Here is a 22,104-nt window from a genome sequence, read left to right as displayed (position 1 = left end):
ATCTGAGTGGTAGAACACTTGCCTAGTATGTACAAGGCCCTGACTTCAATCCCCAGAGTCACAGGCAAAAAAGAAGAAAAATGTTAAAGTAACTATGCATTCCTTCAGCACACAACTTAATTAAGGTTGCAAAATTAACCTGAGATTTATAAAAGTTATTACTTTAGTACAGTCTGGTCTAGAGGAAAACTAACCTTGTGGGTTCTGTACAATTTACTGTTAACCAGCAATAAACCTCTTTAAAGCATCAAGATGAAGTTTGAATTATATACAATGGGTAGCATTCATTTTAAAATGAATAACATTCATTCAATTAATAATAAAGTATATATAATACATATACAGAGAGAGAGAGAATATACATAAATACTATATAAACTTTTTTTAATGTGAAGCAGTCAATACACTTGAGGCATCTGCTTCCATCCATCCAAACCTCCCCACAAATTTCTTCCAGCATCTGCTTGTTTACACCTGTGCTTTTTGTTCCTGAGACTAGAGCCTGGCTTAAACTCCCCAGAGAATAACCTGCCATCTTTTCCTGGCTGCCTGAAGTGGAAGTGGTAATGCAGAGAGGGCCTGACTACTCATAAGTGATTCTTTCAATCAATTCCATACTCAGCTCCTGCCTCATTCACTCCCAGCAGTGTCCAGAGCTGCCAGTTAAAATTATTTGCACAATGGGTTGAGATCTCTGACTTCTGAGCCTTCCTAGGACTCTGTGGGGCAAATCACTTCTTCTTATCAGCATCTTCTTCTGAAGGTATTTCATAATTTACACTCATACTTGTATTTATCATTTTCTAACAAATTTACTTATTTCCAATATCTGTTACAGTCTTCCCTCCTGATTTCTGTTTTCAGTTTTTATTATCTTAAAGGGTTAAAAGCAAATGTTAACACTTGTTTAATCAATGCTATGGTTTGAATGATTTTTGTCTCCTTCAAAATTCATCTTGTAACTTAATCCACAATGCAACAGTACTGGGAGGGGTGACCTTGAGAGGCAATTCATGGAATCTTGCCATCATGGATGGGATTGGACACATTCAACCCTCCTTACCCATCCACTTTCCACCACGTAAGAGCAGAGTGTCCTCCTCTCCAAAGGATACAGCATTCAAAGTGCCATCTTGGAAGCAGAAATGGGACCCTCAACAGACAATGAACTTTCAGGCACCTTTGTATCAGACTTTCCAGAAGTGAGAAAAGTAAATGTCTGCTCTTCATAAATTACTTAGTCTACGGTATTTTGTCATAGCAGCACAGATGAACTAAAACAACCAGACTTGTTCTCCAAGAAGAAATTTCTAAATGACTTATTAATGCTAACAATGGATAAAATGCCCCACAAAAGTATCCACTTTCAAGAAGTCTTTCTAAAGGAACAGTTTTGCCTATAAAGAAAAGATCAAAGGAAGGTGTTCAAAAGTTTTCCATTTTCAGAAAAAAAATTATTCAGCCATGAAACTGGATAAATGTAATGATATTATCCAAAGGAGTCCTGAATAGTTCATTTCTGGGTTAATTAGGAGTTTTCTGTGATTACCTTGATACCCTGCTCTGCTACCTGATGTTGGATCAGAAGGTTGCCCCTACTTGCTATTCACAAGAACAAACAATTGCATTGTCACACGGGGATGCTACAGAAGAGGTAATAAAATGACTGTGAAACATTTTCTACAACTGCAAAGGAGTCAATATTTGTCCTGAACATTGTTCATTCAACATTTATTTATTTATTCAACAAATATTTACAAAGTGCTCAGGAAGTGTTAGGCATTGAGCTAAGAACTCAATGTCACAACACATATGAGATTCAGTCCCTGTGTGTTCATGACAATTTCATCCTACTTTGGACTATGTCTTTAATATAAACTTCAGTCATATGATAATTTTTAATTAACAGTAAGAAGTAAGAGAGAAGTGGGACTCACCACTCAATTTGACAGGTGACTAAATTTTTAAAAAGTTACTGAATTTACAATTTTAGAATAATCTACCACATGACTAAAAGCAAAATGCATAGGATAGAAGATTATGGCAAGAAAAGTCTTCCTTAAGAGTGCTACTTTATCTACTAGGAATCACATAATTCTAATTAAGATTTTTAAGAGAACAGAAGGTGACTTCCAAGTAGAAGGTAAGAGTACAGAGGAATATGTTTAAATCCCATGTTTATTAGACTCATAAATACAGTCCCTTCTATGTTAAGTGGCTTTATTTTCTAAGAACCCAGCCTCAGACCTCAGGCTGCTTCCCAGCTCATGGCTGGAACTCTTGAGTGTGGCACCCTGCTGAAACATGAGTTCAGTTACCAAATATAGTCGAATGGAGTAAGAGGACAGATGAGTGTCTCAGGCTACAGTTGTCAAAGTGACTACAGACCAAGGAGTCATTAATGGACAGGCAGGGCCAACCTCTGCTCTCCCAGAAAAGAAGAAACATTCATCTGAAATCCATCATCTTTCTGGAGGCTTCCAACTGACCGAGCATTGAAAAGGTCTGTAAGGTGAGTCTTAATATACTTACAAATAAGGCAACATTTTAAGGACTTTTAAAAAAAGTTAGAAAAATATCAGTAGTTTGCTTGAAGTTATGATACCATTTAAAAGATGCTTGATTTTTCTTGTACTTGGAGAAGAAAGGTAATGTGACTTTTATAGTTTTTTTTTCCAAGAACAGATAAATATATAAGATTTGCCTGCTGGCTTCATATCTGCCCATGTTGTCAGATAACTGCCTTTTTTGTTATAATCCTAGTCATGCTAAATTGCAAGACCAATTCCAGGAGGATTAAATGCGTTTAGGGAGTCAAATTTGTCAAAATTGTGCATGTGCTGTATTTCACAGAAAACGAAGCTCTATTATCTAGACCCTCTTCCATATTTAAACTAAAACCCCATGGCTTAAAATGATAGATTTTAGGCTTTAGGAATATTCTGAGTTGCTAATTACCCTTCCAAAAGAATTTTTAAATGATCCTAGGACATAATTAAATCCCTTGGCATTGTATGAGAAGGTATTTTGAATTATATCTATGCATAAAATTTACGTGTTTATATTTTGGAAGCTTACTATGGGAAACTATAGTACATGTGGTAGAGCCCAGTTAAATTTAAACACTACAACATAATATGTCATGTGGTTCAAAGTTATACATGAACTTGTCCTGAATCCAATATATGATGATACAGAATGATTTCAGGCTCATGATACTTTTTTAGAATTTGATAAAAATACTAATTGCCTTCTAGTATAAATACCAAATATATTTCTTGACTATAAAAAATTCAAAATCTATAAAATATAGACTATAAAATATTCAAAATCTATTTGATTACCCATAGACAGAAATTAAATCCTTTGTACATGATAAAGATACCTTCCAACTTTTTTCTCAATGAAAGAACATGAATACTAACCTCAACTACTCAGATTTTAAAAATCAGTCTTTCTGGAAAATTATTGCTAACAGTAGCCAAAGGCTAAGATTTTTCTTAGGCAATATCTTCTCTAAATATATGATTACACATTCCTAGAATACACATTAATCCTTGCTCAGTCTGGCATCTGGTATGGGTTAGGGTCTGTATCCCAGAAACCTTGTCAGTTCCCTGACAGACATCTGTTTTATTACTAAAACCGAATATTGAAATTGCCTCTATAACATCTTTCACACCAATAAACAATTACCATCACTTTGATTTCTTTGCTTTGAAAAAGAAAAAAGCTATAGAGAGAAAAACGCTATTCAGGTTTACAAATAAATCTGACAAGTTCTTTAAGAGATAACAGTTGAAATCTACAACCAAGGCAAGAGTCTCCACTTTTTAAAGTCATGTGCATGCAGAGGCTGCCAGAGGGTACGGTGATTCCCGAGTTCCAGTTAGAAATTCAGACACCAGAGCGCTAATGGCCATGTCCTAGCTAAATTCCAGAATAGAAAACAAAAGTTGAACAAAGCAGCTCTAACAATAATTTATAATTATTGAATCATTATGTTAGAGAGCACAGGAACAAATTTGGTAACCTGGTTATGAATTAAAGTGAAAAATGGATGAACTGGAAGTAAAATCTAAAAATCTGTGACAATTCAGTGAAGAGGACACCAGGAAGAACTCCAAATATTCTCTCTAAATATGGCTGGGATGGCACTAAACAAACTACTAGATTATGTTCCTGAAATTAAGCTAAAATATCCTGTTCAGAGGGGTAGGTAAAACTGTAGAATAAAAATGACATATGTTCCTACAATGACAATTTAATGATTAAGAAGGAAAGAGCCTATGAATTCATTAAGAAATATAAAATTTAGTACATTTTTTTGCATCCAACACAAGATTTTCTAAATTTGTCAAGTTTGGCTTTCACCCTGTAAGGCCCTTTGCAGCAAAAAACATATAATAGGAAGGAAGGAAGGGAGGGATGGAGGGAGGGAGGGAGAGAAGGAACAAGAGGTTTAGTCTAAGTGTTAGCTGTGATTCCAAAACAAAAAAATAAGTTTTAAGGCTTTTTCACCTTTAAATTTCATAGTTTGGTTTTATTAAAAATATTTGTAATATCAAGTCTTTCAATCAGTTTTTATTCTTTTTAGAATTCTTTTGAGAATTTAAAAATAAAACCACTAAATTTAGAGCCACTCATAATGTTGTCTTTTTTAAAGATTGTAAAAGAAGCAACAAAAGATGCCCTTTAATGTCCTACCCCTCAACTCTACCCCTACCTCAGATGTAGCCAGAGCTAGTCTTTTGACTTGCATTCTTCCAGTCACTTTCATATATTTACTCCTATCTGTATGTGCATTTTTAGATGACTATTAATATGTTACTACCACTATCTGGACTCTGCAAAGGACCTGCCAAATGTATGATACTGAGTGATTTTGAAGCTAGCAGTCTTTTTCAAACATCAAACATTTTTCTTTAAAAATTGTAGCAGGTCCTGAGCCAGGCATGGTGGTACATGTCTATGTGTGCCAGCACTGTGCAGACTGAGGCAGAAAGATGAAGCCAGCCTGGGCTAAGTAGTGAGACACTGTCTCAAAAAACAAATTTTAAAGCACTTCTTTAATGACCCCTAAAATTATTCCACAAACATATTCCAAAAGTTCTTCCCTTAGCTAAAATCTTAAGGAAATTACTCATAATACATTCAATGGGAAAAGAGAACATTGCAGTTAAATTCACATTTTAATCTGCCACTTCTTGATGATTCAAATTTGGCTGAATATTTGAACCTTTCTTTCCTGCAGCTTTGGAAAATAGAAATAAAATTATATCTGCTCCATCAGTTGTTCAGAGGATCAAACTATTGAGTCTGCCAAAAGACATAACTCAGAAGCTATTGTGTAGAAAGTTCTCGGGAAACCCAGCTCCTACTGTTTATAACTAAATTGATCCTTCCACTCAACTCTGCTGTTGCTTGTACATATGCCTTGTCTTGCTCAACCTCCTCTAAGTCAAGGATATCGTTCTCATTTCAATAGTCAATAACACCTTGCTTCAAGAGAATGATGCAGAAGGTGTCCCACTAGTATTTTTGGACTGACAAGGTAGAGAATTCTCCCAAATATCATAGATCTTATTTTCAGATAATCTATTCCTCAAAAAGTCAGCAACTTTAGAAACAAAGATTATTCTTAATTTCTAAATTTGTCTATATTTTCTATCATTTGTATATCCATATATGTATGTAAAAATATATATGTGTGTGTGTATATATATATATATGTACATTGCATATTGGAACTCAGAAATAAATGTTTTCCCAAATAGTAGGATAGTGATGTCAAGATAATTTGAGATGATAAAATTATTTACACCAGAATGTATACTATGCAAACCAAATATAAATTCTTCAATGAAAACTTATTTACATATTCTATATTTTGTAATATAGCATTATTCCCACATGGAATTCAGGTGGTATTAACTTAAGCAGAAATTGTGAACCATAAAATTACAATTAGAAATAATCTATAAATTAAGTGGCATTAAATTTTCTACAAAAGAATAAAATATGCAGAGATACTTAACCGATTATGTGACCATTGAAGTTTACATTTGAAAGAAATACCTGCTTAGAAAAAGCCAAGATGCTAATAAGCTGCAGGTTGACAGCAAGAGGTAGGTGGGAACCTTAAATGCCACATGGTAATTGTACCCTTCCCAATCTTTGCTCCATCAAATGTTTGCTTAAGATTAAGAGTTTGACAATATGACTAAATATCAAAATTCACTTGGAAGAATTTGCCTTCAGAGTATCACAAGGTCACACAAAGAGCTGCCTCTAAGGTACAATTTGAGAGGACCTAACACGTAATAACCCTGAGTCTGCCCTCCTATTGTGACTGTCACCACCCTCCCCTTCAACAATGCATCTTCCAAAACAGTCATGGTCTATTGACACTGATGTTAATGTTGAAACTTGCATTGTATTTTATTTTATCTTATTTGTATACTAACATGTTTCAAAGATAATTTGAGGCTATGTGAAAAAAAAAACACAATGCCATTGCCCCCAGATCAATCAAGAAAAGACATAAGGTCACAGTAAGTATAAGAAATTCAGAAACTGAAAGTTTTTTTCTCAAGTACTACATAGTTGGTTTATCCTAGTAAAACGTTAGCTTTGGGGCTGGGGGTGTAACTCAGTGGTAGAACACATGGTTAACATACCTGGGCCCTTGGATTCAATGCCCACACAACCCAAAAAAATAAAAATAAAACAAATGAGGTCAGGTGCAGTGTCTCATACCTGTAATCCTAGCTACTCAAGTGGTGAGCATTGGGAAGATGGCATTTCAAAGCCAGCCCAGGCAAACAGTTAGTGAGACCCCATCTCAACCAATAAAAAGCTGGTCCATCTCATGTATTTGGGAAGTGTAAATAAGAGCATTGCAGTCCAGGCCAGCCCAGGTATAAATGTGAAACCCTATTTGAAATATAACTAAAGCAAAAAAGGGCTGGGGTATGATAGAGCATCTGCCTAGCAAGCACTAGGCCCTGAATTCAAACTCCAGTACCACCAAAAAATCAAAATGAAACAAGCAAAAAAACCCCTAAGGTTAGTTCTTTAAGGCAGGAAACCCATCATGTATGTCCCTGCCTATAAAAGAGGAATCCAGCATATGTCCATACTCTAATAACAATGTGTGTGCTGACAAAGATAGCAGAAAAACCTGAAAAAAAAACCAAAAGCAAATTGTTTTTTGCTGAAAACATTTGAATTTCTATGATGCAAAATTTAACCAGGAATTTACTAGCATCCATGTCAAAGAGACTTTCACCAAAGATTACACAATTCTCATTGTCTAATACAATGACAAGTCCTTATCTGAAATGCTTAAAACAGGAAGTGTTTGGGGTTTTGGAGTCTCTTCCAATTTTGGAATATTTGCATATATATAATGAGATATCTTAGGAATGGGACCCAAGTCAAAAAACAAATTTCACATATATAAAATCTGAAGGTATTCTTATTAGATTTGCTATAACATTTTTATTTTAATAATTATTTTAAATACTTTTTCATGAAACAAAGCTTCATGATGTGGAATTTTCCACTTGTGATAGAATGTCAACACTCAAAAACAGATTTTGCAGCATTTGGGATTTGAGATTTTTGGCAGGGATATTTTGCTTATTGTAGAATCATTAGAAAACAGAATAAATGTTTTCTGTTTCTGATTTTTTGCATGAGAGGCCCTCTTGGATGATAATAAGAAACCTAAAAAATAATCAATGTTTTATAGATAAGTTTTTTTAATGCACTATCTGACTTATGATTATTTTATATTACATTATTTACATGAGGAAGTAATATATATTTTATGTCCACAATTTTGTGTCTTTCCACAAAGTCAGAATTTATTGAGTAACAATAAACTCACAAGCTATGTCAGTTTTGTTAGCTTTGATTCACCAAGTACCCCTGATTTCACTGGGTACTCATGCCCATTGGCAAACACAAGTTCCTTTACTCCATTCCAATCTTAACTCTGCTAGTATTAACTCTCAAATCACATGTTATACTTCATATATATTACAGAATGGCTAAGAAAGGGCTAAAGAGTCTGCAGGGTTGAGAGGGGCTACACTGAAGGTGAAGGCAAAGAGATAATACAGGCACAGGGAAAAGTCTCTGTAGGGGACCAGATAAGAAAGTTTATGTGCTGCAGGCACAGAGCCAATCAGAATGTAGGCTGTCAAAGGCAGGTCTCAGGGGCAGACAGTTTCAAGTGTTAGTTTGAAGCAAATTGCATGTGTGTGTCACAGGCAAGAGAAACTGTGCTTAAACTGGATACCAGGGACATAAATGGAGGCCCTTCACTGTGGCAATCTTCCTGGCAAGGTTCATGATGAGTTGACTGCATGATGGTTCAGTGTGCCTGCTACATCTCAGTCTTGGGTTGCTACTTCTTTTATAATCATAGGTAAGAGGGTAACATCTGGCATAACCAATAAGCTTGAGTGATATAATTTGACATATTTACATACTTAATTATTTATTGGCAAAAATAAATTATCAGTTTGTTCTTGGTGTGCTATTGGGTGGTGGTTGTTCACTTTTATAATCAGAATATACAGTCTTCTAACCTTGGCACTTATACTCAAGTAGAGTAACTCAGGTCAAGACGTTGCTTCATAAAATGTGCTAGACACAGCCTTAAAACTGTGCCTATACAACATAGAGTAACCCAGAGAAGGCCCAACCTTCTATCCTCAAATTCTGTGTTATAAATATACATTAATATATGGCATTGATGATTGATAATATACAACCTTTTTATCAAGTTCTTATCAGAAAACAGAGCCTAGGGAATGAATAACTATTAATAAAACATAAAAATGCAATGCAGACATCCTAACCTGGCCAGAACAAGATGGCAACTAAGGCCCTCCAGCAGTCTCTCCTCACAGACACACAAATTGAAGTTCTATCCATGCATGAAATTCCCCTCGCAAGAGCTAAGGGAATCAGATGAAAGACCATAGTGCCTCGTTTTTATTAAAACAAAAAAAGAAACATGAAAGCAAGAATAAGTTGTCTGCATCCCCCTTTCCACAACTCTGAGCAGTCTAGCATGAGAACAAACATCTTCTGCTTGGGGAGTGAAGAGAGAAATAAGTTGAGGCTTTAGACTTGAACACAACTGGCAGACCTGGCATGGTGAAACCCAGAACTGGGCAAAGCCCCTCAACAACCTATTGCCAGGCTAAAAACTAAGAACTGAGCTACTGGAACTGGGGTAGGCTAAGTGACTGAGTGCAGCCACTACCCCTCCTTCAACCTTGGGTAGCATAGCAAAGAGCAGAACTCCAGGGGGAAGGCATGAAAACTAGCACAGGGCTTTGTCTTTGAGACCTAGTACCTGGTAGAAACTGAAGGTCCCATAGACAATCAGAATACACAGACAAAACCTCTAGAATAACACTGACATAAAGTGGAGACCTGTGAGCTAGTAGGACAGACCCAGATAGGAGCCCCCATCAGTTCCAGCCTTGGATGGGTCTATGGCTCACATACCCTCTTCCCAAGATTATCTGTGAGATTTAAGTGAAGTCCAGATTAGCACCAGCTTTGGTGGCCCCTATTCCACTAATCCTCCAAACTCAAGTGGAAGAACTATCACCAGGCAAGAGCTTGGAGACAGGGCTCCAGAACTGCCCAGGCACCGGGCACAAATCTGTGCCCCAATGGGATGGGTACATTTTTTAACCTGAATCACTGCCACCTGAGGAAGGGGCCCCAGTGCACACTAGAGACTATACAGGTTATTGCAGCTGTTAAGAGTCAGATTTAACTCAGTTTAGCATCAGTTAGGTGACCAAGAGACTGCCTTCACCAACACTACTCAAACCTTAGGCAGTATAGCATAGTGCAAGACTCCATGTGCTGGCAGTAGGACAGAGTAGTAAGAACAAGCCTTTGTCCTGGAACTTAGTGCTGGACTGGTGACACCTAATATCATACAGATGGTAACAATTCCCATTCCTAGGCCTGTTTGCAAATAAAGTCTCTGGAACAGCTCCAGTGTCAGCAAAAGACACACAGCCCTAGTCTGTTGGATTTCTATTCCAGTTAGCATTACCTATAGTTTGGTACAACAGTCTTGGCCCATAAGTCCACATCAACAATAGGCAGTCCATAGCAATATGAGCCTTGATTCTACCCCAGAGTTTTCCTGGGTTTTGGTAGGCTACAGGCTCAGGGTATGACATAGCTTGGTCACACTAGTGTTCATAGGTGTGATGTAGGAACCTGGGAATGGTCCAAACATGGTGATTCTGCCCAGAGCTAAGCAGAATTCTTCAGTGCCTGGCCATAAGCCAGGAATGTAATAGAGACATGTGGTCCAACCTTGGCCCAAGGGAGAGGTTTGTGGAGTTAAACTACTTTTCTAGATACTCTCCTATTTCTTTCTGAACAATACACCAGCAGTGTATTTGGGACAACCATGAGCTTGGATTTCCCTCTAGTACTGAAACAGTCATAATACACCTACAGCAGACTCCTGACAAATCTAAACATGGTGCCATCCACTGATGAAATAGTGAAAGTGACTACAGGATCAAGAAAATAAGCAGCATGCTTAGAATTTCTGGAAAGGCAGACACAAACAATATCAGATTAGGAAGACAGGAATAGATACTTAATCCCTCAATGTCCTGACAATATTGTGTGACAAAAAGCATAATGTGCTTAAAGGAAACCATAACCTCACCTAATACTAAAAATAAGGTGACAGCCGCCACTGGCCAGGTAGTTATCACTACAGGAGTACTCTTAGGAAGTTTAAAATAGCTATTTTAATAAAACTCAATGAGCTTGAAGAAGATATAGAGAAATGTTTCAATACTATAACAGAAAATCTTAACAAAGATAAAATTCAAACAGAAATTCATGAGCTAAAATATATGTTCAATGAACTTTAAAATGCAATAGAAAGCATCAAGAGCAGGAGAGGTCAAATAGAAGAAAGAATTTGTAATTATGAAGGAAGTCTATTCAAAAATACCCAGTTGATGGAGAAAAAAGAACGAAGAGGTATGGAGATAGTCTATGAGAAATTTGTGACAGTATTAAGTGAACAAATTTTGGGGTTGTTGGGGTTCAAGGAGAACTTGAGGATGCCAAAGGAAAGCAGAAATAGTAACAAAAACTTACTAAATGTAGAGAAGGATACAAATATCCAGGTACCAAAAAGGTCAAAGGTCAAATTAACTAAATCAAATTTATCCCAAAACATATTATAATGAATTCTATAAAGTGAAAGATAAAGAGAAGATTCTCAAGCTTGCAAAAGAAGAAAAGTAAATTATGCATAGGTATGTCCATCCTACTTCCTCTGACAGCCAATTTCTCAGCAGAAACCCTACAGGCCAGAAGAGAGTGACATGTTTTCACAGTGCTGAAGGAAAAAAAAGGTCAGCCAAGACTAGTGTACCCAGCAAAGCTATCCAATAGAAATGAAGGAATGTTAAAGACATTGCCAGACAAAGGCTGAGAAAATATATCTCCACCACATGTTCTATAAGAAATGCTAAACTGAAAGAGATGCAACTGAGCAAGAAGAGAATGTAGAAAGACATAAAACTTACTGCTAAAAGTAATTGTACAAATTCAGAATACTCTAACATTGTTAATTGAATGCATAAACCATTCACATCTTTAATATGGAAACTAAAAATGTAATTTAAAATAATAGCTATACTAATATATTAACAGATGGGCAATACAGAAAGATGTAAAATGGAGTATAAAAATTCACATTTCAGGGAGGAATGGAGTGCAAATGATGAGTTTTATTATTTGTTCATTTTCTCTTATTCTTTCTATTTTTATCTTTATAACCATGCTAAGCTGAAGTTTCTATTATTTCAAAATAGTTTACCATCAACAAAAGATGTATTTGTAAGCTTCATGTAATGACAAACCAAAATCCATAATAGACTCTTAGAATAATCATTTGACCACAAAGGAAGACTATAACATAGCAAGAAAGAAAGAATGAAACTATACCAAAACTAGAAAACAAATTACATAATGGCTCTAGTAAGACCTTATCTATCAGTAATTACCTTAAATATAAATGGATTAAATTCTCTAATTAAAAGACATAGAGTGACGGCATGGACCCACCTATATGTTACTTATAAGAAACTTACCTCTTATGGTCCTCTAAGAACCATATAGACTGAAAGAAAGGGATGGAGTAAGGTATTCCATGCAAAGGAAATCCAAAAGAAAGCAGGCATAAATACATTTATACCCCCCCCAAAAAAAGACAGAGACTTTAAATTTTTAAAAAAGAGATAAAGGAGATCATTATATCATAATGAAGGGGTCATTTCAACAAGAGAAAATAACAATTATAAATATACCCAATATTAGGACATGCAAACATATAGAGCATATATTAGTAGACCTAAAGGGATAGATAGACTACAACACAGTAATAGTTGGGGACTTTAATACCTCACTTTCAGCAATGGACAGATCATCCAGAAAAAAAATAGTCAATGAGGAAAGATCAGAGTTAAATTTGACCTTAGAGAAAATGAGCCTAACAGGCATCTATAGAACAGTCCATCCAAGAGTTGCTGAGTGCACATTTTTCTATCAACACATGGAACATTCTCCAGGATAAATCATATGATAGTCCACAAAAGAAGTCTCAGTAATTTTTTTTAAAAACTGAAATAATATTGAGTATATTTTCTGATCATAATGCAATAAAGCTAGAAATCAATAACATGAGAAACTCTGAAAAATACACAAATTCATGGAAATTAAACAACTTAACTTTGAACAACCAATAAATCAATGAATTCAAAAACAAAATTTAAAATTTCCTTAAAATTAATGAAAATAGAAACACAGCACATGAAAATTCATGCTGCATAGCAAAAGCAAGACTGAGAGGAAGTTTATAGCAATCAATGCCCATGTTTTTAAAAGTAGAAATTTTTCAAATAAATGACCAGCAATTGCATCTCAAGAAACTAGGAAATCAAAAACAAACCAAACACAAAATTAGCAGATGGGGAACAGTTATAAAGATCAGAGTGGAAATAAATGAAAAAGACTAAAAACACTACAGAAGATCAACAATAAAAAATATGGTTTTTGAACAGATAAACAAAATAGACAAAATTTTAACAGCCTAAGAATAATAGAAAGAAGACTCTAATTAAAATTGCAGATGAAAAGGAAGACATTACCTCTAATACCAAGGAAATGCAAAAGACAATTTGAGATTATTATGAACACATACTTGCCCAAAACTTGACAATCTAGCCTATATGGACAAATTCCTAGACACATACACCTTCCAGGACTCAGTCATGAAGTAGAAAACCCAAGCAGCCCAATAATAAGTAAGAAGATTCAATCAGTAATAAAGCTTCCCATGAAAGGGAAGCATGGGCTAGGAGCATATGGCTTAATTGCTGAATTACCAAAAGTTTAAAGAACTAATACCAATTCCCCTTAAGTTATTCAAAAAAATAGAAGAAGGAATTCTCCCAAATGCATCTACTAGGCCAGCATTAACCTGATACCAAAACCAGAAAAGGACTCAACAAAATAAGAAAACTACAAGCCAATATCCTTAATGGTCACAGACACAAAGATCCTCAAAAAAAAAAAAAAAAATTTGGTTTGCATTTGCAAACCAAATGCAGCATCACATTAAAAAAAGATTATTTACCCTAAAAAAGTGGGATAATACCAGTGATGCAAGGATGGCTCAATAAATGCAAATCAACAGACATGATACACCATATCAACAGAATGAAGGACAAAAACATATGGTAATCTGAAGTGATGCATAAAAATCATTTGACAAAATTCAACATCCCTTCATGATAAAAATGCAAAATAAATTAGTACACAAGGAGGGTACCTCAGCCTAATAAAGGTCAAGTTTACTAAGTCAACAGCTAATATTACAGCGAGTGGAGAAAAGACAAAAGCTTTCTTTCTAAGGTCAAGAACAAGACAAGGACACCTACTTTCACTCAATGTAGTGCTGAAAGTTGTGGCGCAATCTGACTAGAGAAAGGAGAGAAGGAGCCAGAGAGAGAGAGAAAAGGAAGGGTATCAAAGTTGGAAAAGCAGAAGTCAAATTGTCATTATTTGCTGATGACATGATTATATACATATATAGATAGAGCGAGAGAGAGAACACAAAAAATCCATCAAAAACTGTAGAATAAATGAATTCAGCAAAGTTGCTGAGAAAAAAATTAGCATACAAAAAGTGACATCACTGTATGCCAATGGTGAATTCTCTGAAACAGAAATCAAGAATTCAACATAATTCATAATAGCTACAAAATATTAAATACCTAGAAATAAATTTAATCAAAAAGGTGAAAAATCTCCACAATAGAAAATTATTAAATGTTGAAGAAAGAAATGGAAGAAGGCACGAAAAAGTGGAAAGACACCCTGTATTTGTGGATTGGAAGAATTGATACTATTAAAATATCCACTGCCTAGCAAGCACAAGGCCCTGAGTCCACATCCTAGTACTGCCAGAAAAATTATTTAGGGCTGGAGATGTGGCCCAGGTGGTAGGGTATCTGCCTAGCAAACACAAACTCCTGAGTTCAAATTCCAGTACCACAAAAAAGGTTGCCTAAAATATCCATACTACTCAATGCAATTTACAGAGTCAATGAAAGCCCTAATAAAATATCAATGACACGCTGCACAGAACTAGAAAAAGCGATTCTAAAATTTATATCAAGTCACAAAAATTCCAAATAGCCAAAACCATCTCGAGCAAAAAGAATACGTAAAACAGCACCTGACTTCAAAACATACTACAAAGCTCTAGTAATCACAACAGCATAGTATTGGCATTAAAAAACACAGACAGACCAAAATAAAATAGAGAGACTGGAAGTAAATCCACACATCTTCAGCCAACTGATTTTTTTTTAAGTTGCTAAAAGCAAAGGACAGCCTTTTCAACAAATAATGTTGGAGACATTGGATATCAAAAGACAGTAGAATACCAGCTACAAAATAAACCCAAAATAAATTGAAGTCCTAAATGTAAAAACTAAAACTATGAAACTCTTAGAAGAAAACATAGAAAAAAAATCACTTCCAGACACTGAAATGGCAAAGGATTTATGGACAGGATCCCAAAGCCCAGAAAACAAAAACAAAAAATAGACAAACAGGATTACATCAAACTAAAAAGTTCCTGCACAGAAAGGAAACAATCAACAAAATGGGAGAAAATATTCGCAAACTATTCATCTGAAAAGGGCTTGCTATCAGAGTTTATAAGTAACTCTGAAAACTCAATAGCAAAAACAAATCAATTAAAAATGGACAATAGAACAAAATGGTTATTTCCCAAGAGAAGACATAAAAAATTGCCAACAGCTGCATGAAAAAATGCTCAACAGCAGCAATCATCAGGGAAGCACAAGAAAAAGTATTAGTGAGATATCATCACACTCCAGTAAGGATGGCTAGTCTCAAAAAGGACAAGTGCTGGTGGGAGTGTAAATAGTACATCCATTACAGAGAACGATATGGAGATCCCCCAAAAACTTAAAAATAGCGCTACCATGTGATTCAGCATGGGTATATAGCCAAAGGAACTGAAATCAGTATGTCAAAGAGACATCTGCAGCCCGATGGCCATTGCATCACTATTTGTAATAGCCAAGAAATGGAAACAACGTAAGTGTCCATCAGTTGATGAATGGATAAAGAAAATCATATATAATGAAATACTATTCCGCCATTAAAAATGAATTCCTGTCATTCACAGCAGCATGGATGAAACTTAAGATCACTATGGTAAGTAAAATAAACCAGGAGCAGAAAGACAAGTATTGCATGATATCACAGATATGTGGAATCTAAAATCTTGATCTCATACAAGCTGAGAGTAGAATAGTGGTTACCAGACTGTGGAGAATAGGGGGATGGAGGGATGGATAAAGTTAAGCAGAAAGTGCTTAAATTTTAGTAAGATAAGAGCAAGAAGCTATGTGCTATTGCACACGAGGGTGACTATACATCACAATAATGTATTGTACATTGCTAGAAGAAAAGAACTTTAAAATTTTTACCATATAGAAATGATAACTATTTGAAGATATAAGTATTTTTGAGATATATATGTATATATAAAACACAATGCATACATGTATCAAATATTACATGACACTCCATTAACGTATAATTTTTATGTTTTAAGTACCACTTTAAAATAAAACTTTTAAATTGCAGGATAAACAGCTGAATAGTGTTTCACTGAAGAGAACATGTCCCTGAAAAGTGCGGTAGTGGGGTTCAGTTCCCAAGAGCAGGCAGGAGGGATAACACATTTCCTAACTCATGACTTTGTGTGGTTTCCTCTTCTGTCCAACCCTATCCAGGGTTTGAACCACATTTCAAACACCAGGTATATTTCTTAGTTTTTCTCCATCATCTGCCATGATTCAGACACTAGGCTCAGCATTAGCCATACAAAGATATTGGATGCAACTCTTGCTTTCATGGTTTTCACAATCCAGTGAGGAAAGGTTCTCTAGACAAATATATGTAATTTAATGATATATATGCAATGATAAAATACTACACAAAGTGTGTGCCCAGAAAGAGGAGAAAATTATATTGACTAGGGAATCCTAGAAAGCAGCAAAAAGAAGTGGAATTTAAGAGAATTTTCAAGGATGAACTGGAGTTTGAAAAACAGTAAAAGAAGGGAGAGCATTTTAATGTACAAAGTCAGGACAGCATGAAAGAACATGGAATGTCCAAGGAACAGAGAGATGGTTGGCAAGGGTTCATGGAGTGTGGGTTGGGAATGATGGAGGATGAGGCCGGAGATTCCACATCAGGCATTTTTTCTTGGAGGGGTGGGGGAAAGAAGCTTCTGTGTGTATGGTACTAGAGTATCTGCTCTATCACTTGAGCCTTGCCTCCAGCTCCCACAGGAAATTTTAAGTTGTATATCATGCTTTGGAACTTCTCATATGGACCAGGGATTTATGTGACCAAATTTCTAAATATGACCTTCTTTGAGATCAGATGTTCGATTGCTACTGTAATTTGTTTGAAATCTTTTAATAGCAATCAGTTATCATGTTCCTTCTTCTGTCTGAGTTATATTTCTTTCTTTTGACTAATCCCTCCTACAGGACTGTAAAATCACTGAAGGAGAGAAACTATATTGACTTGTTTCCATCCCTCTTGAAGCTTCCCTTACCCAAACAAACAAATGTACAATTGATTTCATGTTCAACTTACTATTCTAGGACAAGGACATAGAAAAAGGAATTGTGACTATAAATTAGACAGGGTCATGGAAGAGTCATTTCTCCCATGGGGGAAAAACCTAGAACCAAACAAATTTAAGGAAAATATAGAATGGCTGTCGTTTGGGAGAATTTAGAGGAAGTGATAATTAAGCTAAGTTCTTAATGATGAAGGTCATGAACAAGACAGAAAGAGTAAAACAAGAGGAATTTCCAAGCAAGTCAAATCACTTTAGAGGAAGAATATAGGCAGAAAAGATCAAAAGTTATAGAAGACCCCTTTATTCCTCAAAATTTCACAATCTTTCAATGCTACTTACTGAAGTAGAGATACTTTAATTTTTTTGGCATTTACCTCTTCCTCTTTACTCACTAAAAGCAGTATAAGTGGATCTTTTTAGCCTACTTCATTTTCTGTGTGAACCACACCAGCACTGAATTACCAAGAGTACTGTTTGACATAAAACATGAACGCTCAGGGAAATAATAGAGATGTTTGCAGTTGGATTTCGTTCCTTTTGATTATGACCTTTTAATTTTTGGGTGTTGACTGACATGGAAATCTCTGAAGCATAATTATCCAGTGAACTTGGGCCACCTGGAAGCCTCCCTTGTTCATCCGCATTGAATGAACATTTTCCCTAGAACACGTGCATGTTCCAGCAGCAATAACTGCACTGCAAATTAAATCTGAACCACATCTGCCATAAAGCTATTATTTTCTTTTTCACTGTGCAAGCAGTTTTTAAGCTACTCCTAATCCTTGCAACTGGATTCCGTCAGATGGCGCCTCTTTAAAACGAAAATGTAAGTTAATAAGCAAGTGAGATAATATGCCTCCAGCAGACACTTCCTATTTGACAAGAAGAATTGAACATTTTTCATCATTCAGTTTGCCCTAAGGACTTTGTATAAGTCCTTATATAATGCTTTTCATGAAGCTTTAAAATTTATCAGATTATGTTCATTGTAGTCTAGAATATAATGGAATTAATAATGGAACTCTGATTGCAGATCATCAGTTTTACTCGTATGATATGTTGCCTGGGACTCTTGGTTGTAAAACTTTAAAGTAATGATGGTGAGGGGCGTGCTATGACCATGAGCTCTGGGAGTCACTGCTTAGACTTGAAACTTGGTTCTCTTATTCAGATCTTCTGCCTCAGTTTCCTTCTTTCTAAACTGGTACCTGTTGTGAAGATTTTAAGTGGAATTATCTGTGTGATGGCTCTTGACACAAGACCTACTTTCAGTTAAGCAGTTTATCATTAGCCATTGTCATTATCAAGGTCATCATCCCCATTGTTAGTCTTTGTGTATGTTATAGCAATTCATTTTGGAGCTAACGTTCTATAGCTGGGGTTGGCAAAATTTTACTATAAAGGTCCAGTTCAGTGTTTTAGGCTTTGTGGGTCATACAGTCTCTACTTCAACTACTCCTCAACTCACACTGTTCCCCCCAAAGCAGTCAATCACATGGTCACACTCTACCTGCAGTCGTAAGTGTTCTCACCGAAACAAAGAAGAAGAAAATAAGACTAGTTATCTGAGGTTATAGATGTATTCATTGGTGTGCTTGTGATTATAATTTCACAATGTATGTGCTTATTAAATCTCAAATTGTATACCTTAAATGAGACTATTTGAATTGTCAAATATACCTTTATAAAAATTAAAATTTTTTAAAAGAAATAAGTGATTTCTTTTTCAAAGGAAGTCAGGAGTCAGAAAACTCCACCTCTAAAATATTCAATTCAGACATTTCACTACCTAATATATCCTTCCGGGGTTCTCACTTAGACATTCTCACTACTCCTTTCCTTTGTTTCTAATGGGTCTTTAGTCTCTTAACTTGTCTATGTTCAAACTCCTACCCAAGAATTCTAATCCGGCATAGATTTCTGAGTCCACCCATCCCTTGATAATATTCTCAACAACTGTGCCCACTTCCCTTCCTCACCTGCATGTCAAAACCTGGATCATCCATCTTCACACCTTCATCCAGACTTCTAAGCTCTGCTGGAAAGAATTGTGCAATCACACGGATGAATAACTCCATAAATACATCGCATCTAACTTCAAGTAAGTCCTCACCTCTGCCCATAAATCCTTCTCAAGAACTCTTTCTTTCCCAACAGGTATTTCAAACAATCTCCTATCTTCCTAAACATCCAAATGCAAAAGTCTTAAGATAGGAGCTCCCCTTTCATTCAACTGGAAATTTATCCAGATAATTTTCTCTCTCTCTCTCTCTCTTTCTCTCCCTCCCTTTATTACTTCTCTCCTTTGACAATGGAAGAACTGCTTCTGTCCTCCCTTCCTGAAGCTGAACACCCATTTGCATTTTAATAACCCATTTCTTCTCACATCCTTAAAGATTGAGCTGTAAATCACCCACCTTTTTGCACATATGTCCAGCTTCTTCCCTTCTACTGGCTAATTCATTAGCATTGAAACACATTTCTGTGCCCCATCCTACAAAACAAGCAAAAATCTCATTAGATTCTACCCTTTTGTTCTAGAACCTTTAGTTTCTCCTTCTTTCTACAAATCTCAAAACAGTAGAGTGTATTTGAAATCTGCACTTCCTTTCCTTTCATTGAACTCTGTTTTTCATCTCTGTTCCACACACCAAAACCGTGATTGCCAGCTACAGTCAAAAGGACAATGTCTCCTCCATAAGACTTTTCTTCACCAATTTCCATCCAGCCCCACTCTCCTGGTCTCCTACCAAAGCCCTGAGAGATTCTTTTCTCTAGTCCTTTCTTGATAGCCTTATCTAACCTGTGGCTTAAGGAGCCACCTGTAGGCCAAGAATTCCCAGCCCAGTTCTGCACTCTCTAACCCAGGGTTCAAGGCCAGCATCTCAAACTGCCTTCTGGATATCAACCCCAGAAGTCCCAGAGGTCCCTCAAATGCAAAAGACTCAAATCAAAATTAAGCATATTTTGTTCCTTAAAACTTGGTTTAATATGATTTAATGGCACTACTCATCTTGTTGAAGTAAAAATCTCATAATCAATCCTGTATCCTCCCTACATTTAATCACCATGTGTCATTCTTTCAATCTTCTTCATAAAACTTCACTTAGTCCTAACCCTGCCTTCCCTTCTTGATGTTGTCATACTACTTTGTTTTTCTCTTATCCTGCACTTGACACACTAAATTATATGTGCTTATTACCTAATTATATCCTTTATAGACTATGAGTGTTAAAACCTTGTGATTACCAGATTTCCATCCCCATAGCACACCGCTGGGCATGTAGCAGATGCACCATAAAGACAATGTGAACAGGTTATTTCTTTTATGGAGTACATCTATCCCAGTTTAGGTTTCAAGTTAGTCATCTTAAGAATCAAAGATTCCTTTCAATTATCTACTTGGATTTTCAGCTTAACTTGTTCTAGATATGACAGACACTAAATGTTACCAAATCTCAATACAAAAACTGAATTTCTCTCAGACCAAAAAGAAAAAAAAGAAAGGAAGGAAAGAAACAGCAGCTTCTCTTTCAATGAAAAATAAATTTTGCAAGAAATGAAAATATAGTCTGCTGTGCCTTTGCTACACACACATAATTTTAGCCCAAGAGTCTCTCTCCTTTCCCAACCTTTTCTGGGTTCATATTTTCTAATATCTCTTCTTCTCACATATTATAAGAGTTGGTCCTGCTCCTGGATTCTCCAAACATTTGCTAGCACATTTACTGACTAAGCTTAGGAGGTCTCTACTGATAGACCCAATCTGCCTTCTCAGGACTAACTACAGATGACTTTAAAATGGACAAAATAATATGGGTATCCTTTCAATGAAATGCTGGATGGGCTCTGTGAACCTTCCAGGGTCATTTGATTCTATAGAGATCTGTGACTTTGTCTTGAGGAAATTGTACTACTCTACAAGTTGCAGAAATCAGATATCGATGCAAATTATTCATGCTCATAGATCTGTAAATAATTTTGCCTAGTAGAAATATTGATTTCCACTCTGCATAAATGATTCCTAAATTTACATTTTATGGCTCTATAGATATTAACCAGTTTCAAATCTACAAGCAAATTCATTTTAGCATTCCTAATGGCCTACTCATGTGTCTGGTCATCAGCGTCTTCGGTTTCAGCATTAATTAGTTAAAATCTTGAATGGATATTTATTTTATACCTTTTTATTTTTTGCCATGATGTCATGATTTTACCTTTTCAAAATTATACTTTGCCTGTTTCTTATGAACAAAACATTTGAGTATTCAAAATGTACTGAATATAACTTATCTCCAAAACTGAGCTGTATTTTAATAATCAGAGAGCAATTAACATATTCTATTTTGGAGTGCAGATGAGACAAAGGAATTAAAGTGATGTTCAGGTTGATAAAGGTGAATGACAATGACAAGAACACCCCAATGGGATTTATGGGATATACTTCAAGAATCCTGGGAAATACAAGCTAATAAGTAGAGTAGGACTAGCAGAATTTGGAATTCAAGTGTCATAAAGTCACTAACCTTTCTAAGAAGACATCTGAGACAGTATTTCAATATTCATCTAAAGAAGATGTGATAGGCTGATACTAAATTTTTAGGTCTCTGATTAAGTATCTCTGGTTGAATTAATAGTCTATGACTCACTGCATCCTATGGCTTGGTAGATTCTTGAGGAAGATTTACAGAACCCTTCTCAACTCTTGCATGATGCTCATTGAGCCTGGAAACTTCCCTGGATGGGAAGCTGCATCTCAACAAGTAGCCCAGTTCAGTCCTCGTAACACACAATTTCTGGGGAAATTGTGGTTTTCTCCTAAC

At 35.8% G+C, this 22,104-nt stretch overlaps 1 protein-coding gene across 5 annotated transcripts in view; it reads left to right on the top strand.

Moving 5' to 3' along the window:
- Positions 1–2,359: 2,359 nt before the first annotated feature.
- Palld (palladin, cytoskeletal associated protein) overlaps positions 2,360–22,104 on the top strand; it is a 383,132-nt gene continuing 363,387 nt past the window's right edge. For 2 of the 5 annotated variants that reach the window (XM_074055014.1, XM_074055012.1), the window contains exon 1: positions 2,360–2,503. The gene's annotated coding sequence lies outside the window, so the exon portion shown is untranslated. Of the gene's footprint in view, positions 2,513–22,104 lie in introns of all 5 variants that reach the window. The other 3 variants (XM_074055016.1, XM_074055015.1, XM_074055013.1) reach the window with 2 other exon arrangements.

The sequence above is a fragment of the Castor canadensis genome, chromosome 14 (assembly GCF_047511655.1).
Source record: "Castor canadensis chromosome 14, mCasCan1.hap1v2, whole genome shotgun sequence".
Lineage (NCBI taxonomy): Eukaryota > Metazoa > Chordata > Mammalia > Rodentia > Castoridae > Castor > Castor canadensis.
The sequence above is the reverse complement of the archived record's forward strand: the minus strand, read 5'-3'. Positions and strand labels throughout refer to the sequence as shown.